Genomic DNA, 17,386 nt, shown 5'->3' with positions numbered 1-17,386 from the left:
TCATTCCTAGTCTACTGCTTCTTAAAATACATGAATAATAATTACACTTAAGAGCAGGAGGGAAAAAATCCAATTAAAGGAGACAGAGTTAAGTGAGAAAGTACATCTATAAGATCTTGGTCAGCCCAGGGAGCAATGTCAACGAGATGGCAGTGCTAAGAATGTCAATTGCTGGAGAAAGTTCGGGGCTTCGCCACCTTGGTAGCTCTATGCAAATGTTATCTATTATTTATCACTGTTGTTATTATTCTGTGAAGGCACTAAAGGCCATTAGGTAATTATGAACACAGGCTAACTCCTGGAAAATAAATGCAAAAGTCTTAGGAGGTCTTCTTGGAGTCTTTTTCTGAATACAAAATGACAAGAACCAAATGAGGTTGTTCAGTATGCATGGTGATAATAAGCTATTAAAATGAATGTGACCAATAATTTTCAAAATAAACAGTTGCTTGAACAAAATCAACATTTCCAGTCAAACTTCTGCTTACTCCTATAGTCATAGCCTCACAATCCCCAATCAGCTGGTTGTAAGTTAGTAAATCATACCACATTGCCGAGTTAGAGACATTTACAGTATCTCCACAATGTGTCTGGCACTTTGCTTTAGGGACCCAAAAAAGCATATTTTTCTTCAGCCTCTTTAGGCTAATTGCATTAAAGAAAACAACATCATAAATCATAAAATCTCATATTTATCAGTTCCTTATTGAGCAACTTCAGAGTAAAGGTTGTTTTGGCAATTAAAATGCTGAAGTTAAAAATGCTGATTGCTTATGCAATAATGGGATTTCTAAAATAAATGGCATCATTTTATCCACAACCTTTTTATTTATCAAACTGCTAATTATATTTACTCATACTAAGTTAAAAATCTCAAAGTCTTTAAACTTATCTTCTGGTCATGCCTTAGAGGTCATAAGAGGACAATGCTTGTCTCCATGACATTTTTAACTCCGACACACTGAAGATGGCAGAAAAGACCCCGAATCCGGTACAATGTCATGGTGCTGCCAAATTCACCCACATGATCTCATTGAATACTATAAAAAGGAATAAAATAGTGACACATAAAACAACCATGAATCTTAAAGACTTTACATTGAGCAAAAGAAGCCAGACACAGAAATATATATATTATATATTTCTTAACATCTAAAATTCTACAAAAGGAAAAAGAATCAAAGGTAGAAACATAAGAGCAGTGGCTGACTCTGGAGGTTGGGGACTGAGTGGGAAGTAATAAGAGGGAGACACTTTGGAAGGTAAAATGCTTTATGTTGTGAAAATGCGTAGGTTACACCAGAGTATCCATTTGGCAAAACTGTAATGCTAAGATGTATGCATTTTGATGGAGGTAATTTTTACCTTAAACACTGTAAAATAATAAGAAATCAACTAGGGGTGAGGGGAGTGGGTGGAGGTACAAGCTAAATCAGAATGGCAGAATATTGATAACCAACGAAGCTCGGTGATGTGCGAACAAAAATGCATTAGTTCCATTCTTATTTCTTTATATATGTTTGAAAATTTCTAGAAATAGAAATTTAAAATTACCCCATAGTAATCATTTATTATAACTAAAAGAGTTCTTTCTTCTTTGTAACCAAAGAAAAGCTACCAGATAGACAAAAACAACGCAACCACAAAAACAGCATGGTGTGACTTCTCACATTAACACGATTGCTGTTGGACAGTGGTAATGGAACCAAGTCACAAAGCTGTTCCCACCTCCCATGTATGGCTGATGTAACAGACTTGAGGATTATACGGCAACAGTCAAAGCCAGCCATCAGGTTCCACAGTAATTTTTATGCTTGAATTCTGGCAATGATTTTGTTATTATTTGGTATCAGTGATGAGTTGGTATTAATAATGGAACCTGAGAGTTCAATGATTTGTAAACACCTAGGGTTGGAAAAATGTCATTTGCTATTTTGAGGACTAAGCAAAGAGGCTCCGGTCACGTTCCGTCAACAGCAATTATGACCACAACCAGCGCCACAGCAAAAATGAATGGTATTTTATTTTCAATAAACTGGTAGAAAAAAATGTTACCTGATATTTTTATCGTAAGAATTAAGAGTACCTTTTGTTTCTCAAAGTAATATGCCAGCCAGGTGAGGTGGCTCACACCTGTAATCCCAGCACTTTGGGAAGCTAAGGTGAGTGGATTGCTTGAGCCCAGGAGTTTGAGACCCACATGGGCAACGTGGTGAGACCCTGTCTCTAAAAAAAATAAACAAAATTAGCTGGGTGTGGTGGTGCCTGCCTGTTGTCTCGGCTACTTGCGAGGCTAAGGTGAGATAATGGCTTGAGCCCAGCCTGGGAGGTCCAGTTTGCAGTAAGCACACCACTGCCCTTCAGCCTTGGTGACAGTGTGACACCTTGCGTCAAAACAAACAAAACACACACACACATACAAACAGAACACATCTTTGCCATGTTAAGTCTCACCTGAAATGCCTGACTGTACATATTTTTTTCTTAATAAAACAACATGTTTTCCTATTTAAAGTCCATTATATGTTTTCATATTTATAAGTTCATTTACTTCTAAGGCAGATGTGCCCATTCTCTAATTAAAGCCATGCTACATCGGGGCTCTTAATCATTTTTAATTGAAAGTGTGCTCACAAGTGAATGACGTGTAAAACCTTAGACCAGTGGTTCACAACCTTTACTGCCATTAGACTCACCTAGGGAGGTTGGAAATCCCAGTGCCCATACTGTACACCATGAAACAAGAACCAGTTAAATAAGAAGCTTACAGGGGTGGGACCAGCATCGTGGTTTTTAAGCTCAATATGCGGCCACACTGGAGAACCAGTGGCCCTGGGCTTCTGCTGTGCTTGGCGCTCCACTTTCCCCCTTACTAATGAGGAAGAATCTTTTTTGTTCAGTTTGTCATGACAACAGTATTACCTACATTATAGATCCCAAGATGTCTATTACTTGGGACTGAGATGAGAGAACAGAGAGAGAAAGAGAAGACTTATAGTTTAATTGAGTCTACCAGGCACTGTCATCAGGATAGCATCCCCGAATTAGGCAGAAAAAATAACTTAAAGGAAGGATCATATTTTTGGATTCATTTGATTGATTCATTTGGACCATATTTCCATGATTCCTTTTTTATCAAAAAAAAACAGTTGTTGGTGCTATAATGACATTGAAATGGGTAACAGAAAATTGAACAAGGAAATGAAACCCGTCTTAAGCCTCTACTGTTCTTTATCATTCTTTGTGGCACTAAGGGCAATTCACTCTTGAACAATTGAGAGAATTAGGTAATCTTTACAACAAATAAAATGGATTCCTGACTAACTGCTAAAGAGTTCTTACAATGCACTTAAAGAAAATCTGTTCACTTAATACACATATTGTAAGTGGATATATAAATTGCTGTGATTCATGATCATTGGCTGTTAATTACCTCAAAGTGATATATCAGACGGTAACTTGTGATGTAAATTACAACTGTCATTAATGCTGTTATGATTATCTTCTAAAGAGCCATTAATATTATAAAATATGTCATGTGACACCCTTACTATAATACCAGTGTATTGGGGTGGGGAGAATAAATACAGTGTTAATGCCGTTGCATACCTCCATTATTTTGTATGCAGGCACTCACTGGAAATAAATTTCTGTATTACTTTTTTGTATTTTGCATCTATGCTTTTAGTTCTTGAATGTCCATAGCAATCAGAGCCAAATTTTTAAAAAGAAATTAAGAAATATTGGTAACCATATAAAAATTGCCAACAGTTTTCCATGAATTATAAATAAACTGTCTATGTTTCTAAAAATTTATAGATAAAGAGTGTCAACCAATAATTTGGCACAAAGGAAATACAAATGCTCAGTCAAACAGTGGTTGAAAATATATTCAACCTCAACTGCAATGAAATCAAACCAATGTCTCTCCTGAAAATCAATCCTGAATATGAAAGCTATTTATTAACCACAGATGGAATGTCACATGACTTACATTAGCAAAAAGATGGCTTGCTAGAGCAGAGATAACCTATGCATTGTTTTTCTCAAGTCAATGCCTGCAAATGGGCAGCCAGCATTCCTTTTTTTCATGCCTTAGCAGGCTCTTCAGACTTCAACTCTGTCTTATCTGCCCATTATTTTAATTCCTGAAAACCATTTGAGGTGTTGAGTTTATTTGATTTCTAATTCAATGGAAGGCATTTAGGCTGTAGATCAAATAAGTCTTGTCTGCTTGTGGATTTATCTTCTATAATGGTGCCATTCCCATAGAAATGTGCCTGTCCATTTATCTAACTTTACTCTTAGTGAAGCAGGCAGCTCATTAATGGTGAGTACGTCATCTTATTCACTTTTCTGTCTGTTTGAAACCTTGTAGACCACCAAAAATGTTGATGAATGAATAAACAATACAACGATAAGCAAAAGGAACACGTCTTTGGTGACATGCTTTCTCTGTACACAGAAGAGGTTAGAAACAAAAGAGTTGGACAAAGTGGTTTTCAGTATGATGTCATTCAACTCTTCTGATTTCTCTCTCACATATGCTGGCATACAGAGTTCCTGACCACTTGAATTATGACCAAAACTATTTCTGCTTCTAAATGCCAAAGACTGTGATTACTATCATTTTATTTTTCTTAAAATTCTAAGAAAACTCCTAAGGCAAATAAGACTCATACATAGGCAAGAAAAGGCAGAGTTTATTATTTGATTCAGGAAAGTGTGAGCTGACATTTAATGAACTAGCATTATCCTCACAAGAGGTCTACACAAAGGTTCACCGGAGGAGCAGGTGCAAGGAAGGTCGAGCTGAAGACCTTCAAATATAAGGCAGTGTGCCTTAAACTTAATGTGGAAACTGGTGGTTAGCAGACAGAATCAGCTTCATTTTTGTGTGATTATTCTCATTTCTGAGTCTCAGTTAACATTTTGCTCACCAGAGAACTGACTATAATATATAGTTGGAACACATAGCAAATTATTTAAAAACATATTGCTTATTTAATGGATTTGGTTAGTATGTAGCTTAAATTTCAGCCTCATGTTGATGGTAGTACAGAGTGTTTTCTTTTAAAATTATATTTGTCCTCAGAGTTTTATAGTAGTAAAAATTCCTCTTAAACAGTTCTTTTTTATTTTTCTTTTTGAGACAAAGTCTCACTCTGCCAGGCTGGAGTGCAATGGTGCAATCTTGGCTCACTGCAACCTCTGCCTCCTGAGTTCAAGCAATTCTCCTGCCTCAGCCTCCAAGTAGCTGGGACTACAGGCACACACCACCACACCCAGCTAATTAAGCAGTTCTTTATAGCTATTTTATTTCTTCATTTTAAAAGCACAATACTCTGATGTATTAGCTCAAACATCCCAGATTGCTACCACATATTCCACATGATGCTACCAGTAAGTTGGTATGCAAATGTTGGGTTAGGTTTTATTTGTTTGTGTGTGTGTGTGTGTGTGTGTGTGTGTGTTTGTTTTGCCTTTAATGTCTTGATATTTGAACTATCCAGATGTAACTTCTGGGTTGGGTATGATGGCTCACGCCTGTAACCTCAGCACTTTGGGAGGCCAAGGCAAGTGGATCACTTGAGGTCAGGAGTTTGAGACCAGCCTGGTCAACATGGTGAAACCCTGTCTCTACTAAAAATACAAAAATTAGCTGGGCATGGTGACAGGCACTTGTAATCCCAGCTAACTGGGAGGCTGAGGCATGAGAATCACTTGAACCCAGGAGACGGAGGTTTCAGTGAGCCAAGATCACGCCACTGCACTCCAGCCTGGGAGACAGAGCGAGACTTCATCTAAAAAAATAAAAAATATAAGCAAGTAATTTCTCCTAAAACATTGAAAAAAGAAGCAAAAGTAATTTTCTTTTCTTTTCACCAGTAATGTTTTTATATCAAAGTATCACCAAAGTATTACCATGAATTTCATTACATCAAAAATAAAGTAGAAAGGTGGTTCTCCTGACATGAAAATAATGCTGAAATAAGGAACAACAACAAAATCCTGGTTTTCTTTGTATATGATATGATATGGACATATATCAACCACTTTATCATAAAACACAATAAAATCATCTGTGATTATTATTATTATTTATTATGTTTTAGGCAGAGACTCGCTCTGTCACCCAGGCCAGAGTGCAGTGGTGCAATGTTGACTCACTTCAACCTCTGCCTCCCAGGTTCAAGCGATTCTCCTGTCTCAGCCTCCCGAGTAGCTGGTTCTACAGATGCTCACCACCATGCCTGGCTATTTTTTTTTTTTTTTTTTTTTTTAAAGAGACGAGGTTTCACCATGTTGCTCAGGTTGGTCTCAAACTCCTGACATTGGATGATCCACCTGCCTTGGCCTCCAAAATGCTGGGATGACAGGCGTGAGCCACTGTGGCCAGCCATCTGTGACTATTTAAGACCATACATGAGTGAAAGGACTACTGGGAAATTAGAAAATATGGCTAGAGAGAAAAAGGTATCAACCTGATAAAAAAGAAACTCAGAGCTGGCCAAATATCCTGAATCACGTTAAAACACATTTTTTTTTTTCCAAGAAATGAGATAGATAGTTCCTCAGCTGTTCCCATCTCCACTATCAGTACTGTTTGTATTATTTTTTGGTTGAAGGTACTTCATCTACAGTCTACATGAAAAAAGGAGCAGTAAAGGATGTCTTGTACAGAAAGATAATTCCTGTTCCAGTAGGCTTCTTTTAAAGATAAACATGTTTTCTCTCAAGTTTAAACTACCATTAAAACTGCATGTGAGTTCTAGAACTATCTAAAAGTAAAAGTATTGATATTGCTTCTTTAATTTGAAAACTGTCAGATCTTAAAACATACAGTATCTCAGAACTTAGAAACTTTCTAATTAACAAAGCATTCATTTTGTATACAGAGGTTTACTGGCTTAGATGTAAAGACTGTAGTCCATTAGACAAAAGGGTTTTCTTAACACTAAACTGTATTTAATCATTTATTAAATTATACTGTAATCTCTGAGCTAAATCATCACAATAGAGTTTCCCAAAAAATACTCAATAAAAGCCTAAAAATTATTGAATTGAACAGCAGACATTTGGTTTAAGACTGCAAAATTAGACATTTGCAAAACTGTTTTCTGCACTTAGAAATCATAGCAATATTGTTAAGGAAAATCAGAGTAGAAACTTACATCTTTTAAGAAATTCAGAGATATCTAAAATCTGGAATCACAACACATGAAGAAATAAAACAAGATGGAGAAGGGTAACTGACCTAGCAGAGTAAGAAAGCTGAACTCAAGTTAGTGGCTACACTGGTGAATTTGCACAGAGAATTCTGGAAAGATGTGAAAATTCTCATCTACCAATATATCCAATCAGCTATTTTAGTGCCTTATTCCTAACTACATAATAAGAAGTATCACAAGGTCTTTGAGGAAAGATCCCTACATAACGAGACTGAAAGCAAAGCAAACCAACAAGGGAAATCTTGGAGAAATTGTCAACATGACACAAACACTAAGTCACTAAGTACTGTGAATAAACTAGAGAAGAAGATTTCTTGGAAATTTAAAATGTGACTGCTGGAATTCTTTAAAACATAGAATACTTGGGAGATAAAATGGAGAAATCTCTAGAAATCAACAAAGGAAAAAAGAAGTGAAAGAAATGACCAAGCACAGGATTAAGAATAGGAGACAACTCGTGAAACTCCCAAACATATAGAACAGAGGGAATAAGGAACAGCAATATTTTTTTTAAACAGAAATGTATTTTCCAGGTCTCAAGGCATGAGTTTTCAGATTGAGAAGACTCTAATCATAATGTGATAGGAAAATAAATTTTTCGACCTCAAATTCACTACACCAAAGGGAAATGTCAAGCAGGGAACTATGTCAGGCAAACCTGCCTCCCATTTTATTCATAAATAAGATAGCTATAAAGATTAAAAACCAACCAACAAACAACAGCAACGAAAAATAACCACATGCCTCCCTCACAATTTGCCCGCAAGAAAATTCCTTGTGGATCTCAAGATCTTTACCCTAAAACAGTTATGCTGGATTTCACCCTAGCAAAGTAAATTGGTAGCTTATCTTCACAGGTGTGGGAAGGACAGAACGCAAAGTCATCCCTCTGCTCACCTGAGACAAATGTATATCTGATTGCTTTCTCCACCCTATTGTTTATGTAAAAATGTAGATTCACTGAGCCAGACTAAGGCATAAGTGACTCTTTCTCTACCCTCCTCTCGCATGTATATTTAGTGAAAGGCTGATCAAAGACTCAAAGGAATGCATGCAACCTTTTGTCTCTTAGCTACCTATGGCCTGGAGGCCCGCACTTCAAGTGTTCTGCCTTCCCAGGCCAAACCAGTGTACATCTCACACATACTGATTGATGTTTCACATCTTCCTAAAATGTATAAAACCAAGCTGTGCTCCCAAAACCTTGAGCACATATTGTCAGGACCTCCTAAGGCTGTGTCAGGGGCGTGTCCTTAACCTTGGCAAGATAAACTTTCTAAATTGATGGAGACTTGTCTCAGATTCTTTTGGTTCTTTTTTTTTTTTTTGAGACGGAGTTTCGCTCTTGTTAACCAAGCTGGAGTGCAATGGCGCGATCTCGGCTCACTGCAACCTCCCCCTCCTGGGTTCAGGCAATTCTCCTACCTCAGCCTCCTGAGTAGCTGGGATTACAGGCACGCGCCACCATGCCCAGCTAATTTTTTGTATTTTTAGTAGAGACGGGGTTTCACCATGTTGACCAGGATGGTCTCGATCTCTTGACCTCGTGATCCACCCGCCTCGGCCTCCCAAAGTGCTGGGAGGTTCTTAATAATCACAACTTAAAATAACTTTAAAGCAAATTAGAACAAGGGAACAAAAAAGTACCACAGCAAGTCATTGAGCGTTTGTGATTTACCATTGGACCATCTTCTAAATGTCCCAAATCTACTCCATTTCTCTCCAGCCCCACAGTCACTATCCCTGCAAAGGCCATCGGCATCCCATCCTAGAACTCTAGGATCACTTTCTAATTAGGCCTTGCAACCCCATCAACTTTTCACCTAATGGTCTGAATAATCTACAAATGTGAATTTTTCCTTGTCTCCTTGCCTCAAGATCATGTGTTAATTTCTTAATGAGACTCTGGGAGTTCCCCTACTTAGCCCCTCTTAGTTTTATTTTGCACCATTGTCTATACTCCCTGTCTCTTCTCCCTAGTTCCACCCTCATCTTGATTCTGCAAAAAGATTGATTTTCCTTTAGATCCTACATTGAGCAATTTTACCCCATCTGACTCCGACCCCCTCATACATGACCCTCCCTTAAATAGAATGTACTCTGGACTCTTTCTCTGCAAGAGTCCTATTCCAATTATCTCAGCATTGACATAGTTTTCTCTTGAAAACTACCTCCTGCCCTCGTCTTGGTTAGGCAGACACTTTGTTTGCCACTGAGCTCATCCCATAGCGTTTCACTGTCTTATACCTGTTTATGTTCTCCATTAGACTCTGCCCTGGAAGGAACCCTGTTTATTAACTGCTAGCATCTTCAGTGGATAGTACCATGCAAAACACTTAGTGGGCACTTGAGACTATTAGTTGAATTGAAAAATGAACCAATGAATGAAAGCTCACATAATTCAAATAGTGGAATCAAAGCCATAAAATTGTCATCTGGTGGTGGTGGAATAAGGTAATGAAGCTGAAAGCATTTTCACCATGCTTCTTCATTTTTCTATGAAATATCAACCCAAATATTCCTAAGGAGGTTACCCTGTGGACTCCTACAATGTGCTCCAACAGTTAACTACTCTGTAAGAATTCTCAGCTCTCACTTTAAATTACATTCAACTTGAACAAAATTTAAAATATGACAAATACGACCTTTTCCCTCAAATTGGCTCCTTTCTCAATGCTCTTTATTTGTATCAAAATAAAAATAGTGAAAGAATTAAAGAATTCTACTATTTTTCTTTCATATATAGTAAGAAATACATTCTTCATGTTTTCTTATAAATATAACCATATAAATATGTACCTTCACTCATTCCTCTGAGCCAGACTCTCTGAACTGATAATTACCTTCTAATACTCATCCCAATAATATTTTCTTCTTGCATGTGTAGCTTTCTCTTCCTGACTTAGAAAGTCTTCTATAATCTACCTTCAGGGTCTTCTCTTATATACTTACTTTGTCATAAAATGTAAAATACATAAAAACTACAGTCCATTTTATATTGGCACTGAACAAATGCAATTTCCAAGGTACTTTGTTGAGTTTTACTTTTTTTTTAGATTTCCTTTTCAATAAGTGTTTTCTATTTGAAAAATTGAAATGTAATCCTTTCAGGTCTTCCAACCTCACCAAGAGTGAGCCTTGAAAATTTTGCAGTTCTTTTCTATGCTCAGCTTGCATCTCTATTTTACTTAGCAGGTTTTTAAAAAGTGTTTAGCATCTCTCTTTGCTTGAAATTATTTTTGTTTTTGGCTTCTTTTTTCCAAAGTGGTAAAAATGAGCATATCTCTTTCCAATAAAAATGATAAATGAATTGAAGTCATAAATATCTTCAAATAAGTCTCAGGACATAAAGCTGTAGTTTTCTGTTTTTAAGAATCCACTTCTTCTGCTTACTGCTGACTTATTTGCAGCTGGCTACCTAATTTTACATACATTAGATGTCGAGGAATAACACCTAAATCTTCCATTAAGTCATCATTGTGATCATCACTGCAATGACCACAATAAGCAATACATGGAAGTACTGAAAAGCAAACACTCTAGAAGATTTTAGAAATGCAAATAAAAGATCTTTTCTAGGAAATGAGAAAAACTATTGATTGCTATTTAGTAGATCTACAACTTAATTCACATAATTGTAGAAACATTAGTAACCAAGACTATAATTCTGATTTTGCAAGAACTCACATGATATTTAGTTTTATACTTAATCTTCTATCATTTGTGACAGAATTCACCAAAATGAAAGATTATCTAGAAGTAGACTGTGATTGCTTAAAGACACAGTAATAATCAAGATTATAACATAACTATTTTCAAGAGTTAGACAACTCATGCATAAAATCATTTATTGAGACATGCATACTTGTCTAAGAATACATTTTAATACATGTTCAATAAACTGTCATTAAAGTATATCTGTACTGGGGTGCCAATCACTGATTTTTAACAAAACCATTCTATGATCCCAGTGAGAGAGGTATCGATTTTTATCTATTTTGTCAATAACATTATAAAAATTTTACATATGGGAGGTTTAAACAACTTAGAGGTTTAAAAACATGCAGAATTCCTGGGAATCATGTTTAGAAGCAAGTTTCAAAACCAATCTATCTCCAGATTCTGAAACTAAAACACAATGTTCAATCTCAGTTTGGAGGAATTAAGAAACACGGCAGAACAGATTACATTTCTAGTTTGATTTAGATCATTAATTCTTAACTTACATTAAGAGTATATATGAGACTATTATAAGAAATAGTAGCATATAACATATGCATATTTATAACACATAACAAACTTATTAAAAATTAATTAAACTATAATATCCATATGATAAAGACAGGATAAGTGGGAGTTATCTAGGAAAACTGAGATAAAACAATTAGATAAAACTGAGATTAAAAAATACAGGGGCAACCTAAAGCTTCATTAATAAAGAATGTTTAAGTAAAATTCATAAAACGACACGCCTATAATCCCAGCACTTTGGGAGGCCGAGGCGGGTGGATCATGAGGTCAAGAGATCGAGACCGTCCTGGTCAACATGGTGAAACCCCGTCTCTACTAAAAATAAAAATATAAAAAAAAATAAAAAAAAAATGACAATAAGGATTCAATTGACGTGGACCACCTATGGCATAAAGCAAGCACAACACACACAGCATAATTGCGGCCATTTGCATGTCCATTTCTAAGTAAGTGAATTTATTTTTCCAAGACTCATTCTTACATACGTGTTTCTACACAGACTTATAACTGTCCAGAAAATTTTAGTTAAGCAGCAGAGTTCAGGGAGTTCAGTTTGCTAAGTCACAGTCCTAACATCAGGTGTTCAAAGACGGAGACAGGGAATTTCTCAGCATTGTTCGATTGAAAGATGTGAGGGAGAATGTGCCAAGAGATAGGGCTGGGCCAACTGGTCCTCTGGCCATCATAAACAATCCCATCAAAAACATTAGGGTTGGGTTGGGGGGAATTTTGTGATAAAATGAGGAGTCATTCAGCCAGAAGGTCATTCAGCCAGAAGCATAAAGGATGTATTCAGGGAAAGAGCGGAAGTGGGAAGGTTAATAAAATGACAATTGCAGTATTTCATGGAGATACGACAAGAGCCTGAATTCAAGCACTGACAGCCAGGAACACCTATGGAGAAGCAGGATGGAACAGATAAAGATGCAATGTAAGGAGTATACTTGTTAAAACTGGTGATTAATTAAATATGAGAAGAAAGTGCTTATGCTATTTGCTGCCTTGTCCTCAGAGGTTTATAAATATAAAAAGAAAAACACATAAACATTTAAAAACAATTATTAATTAAATATGCACAACAGCTATATTAGATAGGTTCTAATATTGTCATCTTCATTATACAGATGACTAAATAGGAGTATTGTAAGATTTAAGTTACTTGTCCAAGGTCATGCAGTCAGTAAATAGTGGGCTTAGAATTACAAACCAAGGCAGTTGTACATTTAGCCATTACATTCTACCTCCCCTCAGCCTCCCCTGATCACTTTGAGAGTTTCTAAGATGATGCTTGGATTCCAACTTAGGTGAATGGGTGAAAAGGGCCACCACTAATCTAATGAGGAAAAGCAGGAGTGAATGGAATGACCACAAGGCCAATTTAAAGGGCTCAAATGTGAAGTACTTGTGACACACCAAAGTTGAGGCATTTAGCAGGAGCTTCAAGAACAGAACAAGGGCACCAGATATAAACGTCAAGCCTCTTGGTAAAAGCATGGCATATGGAGCTCTGACATAGAAGGGATGTTCTAGGAAAGGTAATCTCCAGTCTTTTGACTTGCTAATTGTAATACTATATATACACTTCTCTAGGGTGTCTTTTAAATATGTACATATGAAATAAACAGTCACTGACTGGCAGTAGGAAAATATGGCCATTTTAACCCTTTAAAATAAATCTGAAAACTATACAATTCAGGAGAAAAACACCCCATCAATAGCCCTTCCTTTGGAATTATTTCCTTAGTTACTCCTACCTCCACCCACCCACCCACACACACACACACACAAAAACAAAAACAAACAAAAACTAACCCACAAAATCATCTTTTTCTGACTTGCTATACTGTTAGTCAGTATAACCCACAACTTCAAATGAACTTCTTCCAAATCTTTGACTCATTTTCTTACTTCATTGCGTCAACTCCTTAGTTGCAGAGTTTAACCTAAATAACATTAAATAGTTAATCATGATGAACGTAGAATGGGTAATAATAAGCAAATCTTGAGATAATCAGCAATTATTCCTATAATTCCTCCATTATTACTATTGAAAGAATAGGGTTCCATTGAGTAAGGAACAATGGTTTATGAACATTCACTAAGTACTATATCCCAGGTCCTGTGAAAAGGATCTATGACAGGACGAACTCACTCATTGCATTGTTATTGATTGCAGGATTTCCTATTATAACAAAAGCATAAGATGAACTTAATGATCTTATGATCTCCAATGCTCCTTTTCTATGTGAATATCTATGAATTTATATTAATAAGATTGTCTCACCAGGAGCCATTATATCTTCTAAAATATTTATTTTTATTTTTCGAGCTTATAGCTCAGAAAATACCTTTCATTTATTGAACAGACTAGGGCAGTATTTCAACTCATCACTGGTGATATCATTAAGAATGGCATTTCCTGTCAATATTTATAAAAAGGATTTTATGTGAATAGAAATAAGCTAAGGAAGTCTAAAATGTGGACAAGTTGAAAATATTATTGCATGCTGAATTTTAAGACACACAGAAAAAGTTAAAGTGGGTGAAGAAAATCTAGAAGACCTTTATCAAAAAAGGATAAGAAACGTTTTTATTTCTGTGAGTAAAGTGTGTTCTGCAAGCAAACAGCTAAGCTTTATATTAGTTCAAAAGAGAAAGTGAAGTCTGCGGTAGATATCAAAAAATAAAAGCTCTGGGTATACCCAAGTGTGGTCTGCAGCATTCACGGCTGTGCAGACTTCCAGGGGGACAGGAACACCCTTGCCTCAATGGAATCTGGTGGAGCAAATGTTACTATTGGAGCAGAAATGACATCGTATTGGGGATCATTTTGAAAGGAGGTAGTTTATGAATGGTAAAGCAACTCAGTCTCCATTTTGCTCATTTCCTTTTTTATACGAGAATTGTGGGCTTGAAACAGTGGACAAAGAATGCTTATGAAATGTGAAATATAAACTGTGTGAGGAGAGAGAAAGTGTGAGCCAATTGAAATCTGAGTTTCCCAGGACCAGAGGAGAACACCCAGGGGGCTGCTGGAAGAACTGCCTTCTTGGGCTGTTCTTCAGTCATCCTTGGTGTTCATTCACAAACCAGGGATTAGGGTAGAGGTGCCAGAAAATGACAAATGGAGGTCATTTTGTTTTTTTTTTTTTAATTCAAAAGGGAAAACAAAAGGAATTAGAGAACAGGTAGCATAATGGTAGCCCACAGTTAATTTCTAGCACTGAATGACTGTTTTGTTTACTTAAAAATAAGTCATCACAAGAATCCAAAATTACTGTATGCGGTCTGATGCCATGGATTATTTATGTTTTAAGACCTCTTTATGGTTTGTAATGAGGCATATGACAAGGTATATTATCCAGTCTTTTGGATAAGAGCATTGTATGCGGATTTATCCACATTACATGTAGGTGAGCATAGAGCTGTTTAAAGTTTATCCTAGAAAATGTTGAAGAGGAAAAATACCAACTTGAAGGAGATAAGGAATCGCACAGCATAAACAAAAGAAGGTTGGATTCGCATGACAAGCCAATGGAAATAACTGTTGTCCCTAGAAAAATACAGAAATCTCAGGTTTAAATAAAATCCTCACAAACACAAGACAAGGAGTCCTAGTTTAACAAACACTCCATTTCCATGATAAGCTAATAGAATGGGTAGTATGGCTACAAAAAGCAAACAAACCAGAAGCTAAGGCAGGAAGGCTCCATTAATAAGAGAAGAGAGGAAACGGATCACTTTACCTTAGTTGCTCTAATGTGACAGAAATGAAATATATACCTTTTTTAAGTTTTGGAATTCTTATTTTAAACAGGGATGTAGATAGAACTATGGTCGGAAAAGTGTTAACAGGTAGAGCATCTCAAAATGATGCCACATTTGAAATGATTATTTTTGATAAGATGCCATTTAGGAGGACTGGAAGCTTTTTAAACACTTGGAAGTATGTGTTATGAAAGACATTACAGGCAGAATCGGTATAGTTCTAGACTCAGGGCCAGAAACAACCCATGGAAATTAGTGGAAACCTAAGTTCAGTTCAATTGAGTGCAACTTTCTACCACGCAGAGGTCTGAAAATGAAATGGGCTGCTTTTTCATAGAAAAAAAAATTGGCAAATATCTTAATCCTCAGAAAGTCATCTCACTAATTATTCCTGAAATCAGTGTTTAAACACCTGGAACCAACTTACTAAGCTTAGCTTTTTCTTCAACTCACAAAGCAAATTTAATGTTTCCAGTGGAGATCGAGATGTTCTTCTAGCAGGGACAACTGCACAAACTACAGGGAAATGATTGATACTCAACCTCAATCCCTTGCAATGTCCTCATATTTTTGTCTCAATATTCAGAAAAATAGAATTGCTTCTGTTCTGTTCTTTTAGCCAGTCTGTTGTCTTCAACTCACTAATTTATCTTGGAAACTCCACTTTTCAAATGTAAAGGCCCATCATTAGGATGTTTAATATTGATGGAAAAAGCAAAATGACTATTTTACCCACAAAAATAAAAACATTTGGCACTTATCTTTTCATGGTGATGTTTTTCGACTTTATTGCTAGAGCAGTGGAGTATGGACAAGCAAGGACCTCCTAAGAGACCACTGCTGGACTGACCTTCCAGACTTCCAGCAGCGGGATTCAAGTCTCTATCCTCACAAAATTGCAAATGCTTCTGTGCTACAGAACGTCTGATTAGTGTTAAAATAATTCCATTAAAGAATACTGTATGCATAATTTCTCAGTGTCTGCTGAGTAGCTCTAAAAGCTCCACTCAAATTTTAAGACACTTCACCAATCTTGCTTCATTTTAGGCTTTCATCTTCAAATCACCATTTAAAAATTATTGAGAAAATTCAACTGCACTGCACAGTTTTAGTCTTATATAACTGTTGCTTATTTTTGGAGATTTAAGAAATGGTTATTTGATCTGCCTCTGAGTTTGTTTCTGATGTTGCCACCTCCAATTTTTTTTCTCCATTTTGTTCTCATATAGTTCTTTTTAAAACACAAATCTGATCGACTTCGGCTTAAAGTCTTCCAATGACTCCTACTCACTTACCCCCTAATCAGAATGTGAGGGATGAAATGAAAGCCCGCCTGTTTTCACAGTCCACAGCCGACTCTAGCAACCGTACTACAGCTGACCTGCAATAAATAGTTCTCAAAAAAAACGAATGTACGACAACTAAATTATGAAAACATTTCATTGTATTGTGCTTGTCCCTGGTCTTGTGTTTATCCTTCTCTTTTTTTTTTTTTTTTTTTGCTTAATTTTTGGTTTTAAATTTTAACTTATCCAAGAGACTGTTAAAATATATAAGCCTTTGTTTTCTCTAGGAAAACAGGACTTTTGGGAGGCTGAGGCAGGAGGATCGCCTGATCCTAGGAGGTGACCAGCCTGGGCAACATAGCAAGAGCCTATGTCTGTGAAAAATTGAAAAATTAGCCAGGCATGGTGACGTGTGCCTGCAGTCCCAGGTATTCAGGAGGCTGAGGCAGGGGGATCCCTTCAGTCTAAGAATTTGAGGTTACAGTGAGTTATGATTGTGCCACTGCATTCCAGCCTAGGCAACAGACAAACAACAAACCAAAATTACTTTCTCTAGAAATTTTTTCACCAGCAGGAAATATAGCGGCTTTAGAGAATTTTAATTTTCATTATTGTTCTGCCACACTGACAGTGTTTTTCAGTACTTCCTACTGTTTTTCTAAATCATGGTATCTCATACTTCTAATCAAAGATGTACTTCAAAGGCCTATCATTTTAAAATATTTTGCTTTTTATCAATGAAAATCTTTTTAAAACTTATTCTAATCTTTTCTTTCCTCTAGATTTAATATGCTTACCTAAACTCACCAGAGACACTTCAAATTTGCATTTCTGAGGTCTCTCTTAAGA

The 17,386-nt window shown here is 36.4% G+C and overlaps 1 protein-coding gene and 1 non-coding gene across 2 annotated transcripts in view; both read right to left on the bottom strand.

The window, feature by feature from the left end:
* NALF1 (NALCN channel auxiliary factor 1) overlaps positions 1 to 17,386 on the bottom strand; it is a 675,567-nt gene that overhangs the window by 133,932 nt on the left and 524,249 nt on the right. The window lies entirely within an intron of this gene.
* LOC135268851 (small nucleolar RNA SNORD31) lies at positions 13,815 to 13,882 on the bottom strand. Its single transcript, XR_010337189.1, has one exon. It is a non-coding gene; the product is annotated as a small nucleolar RNA SNORD31 (small nucleolar RNA).

This window comes from Aotus nancymaae, unplaced genomic scaffold, assembly GCF_030222135.1.
Source record: "Aotus nancymaae isolate 86718 unplaced genomic scaffold, 86718_ANA_hifiasm-v0.15.2.pri h1tg000044l, whole genome shotgun sequence".
NCBI lineage: Eukaryota > Metazoa > Chordata > Mammalia > Primates > Aotidae > Aotus > Aotus nancymaae.
The sequence above is the reverse complement of the archived record's forward strand: the minus strand, read 5'-3'. Positions and strand labels throughout refer to the sequence as shown.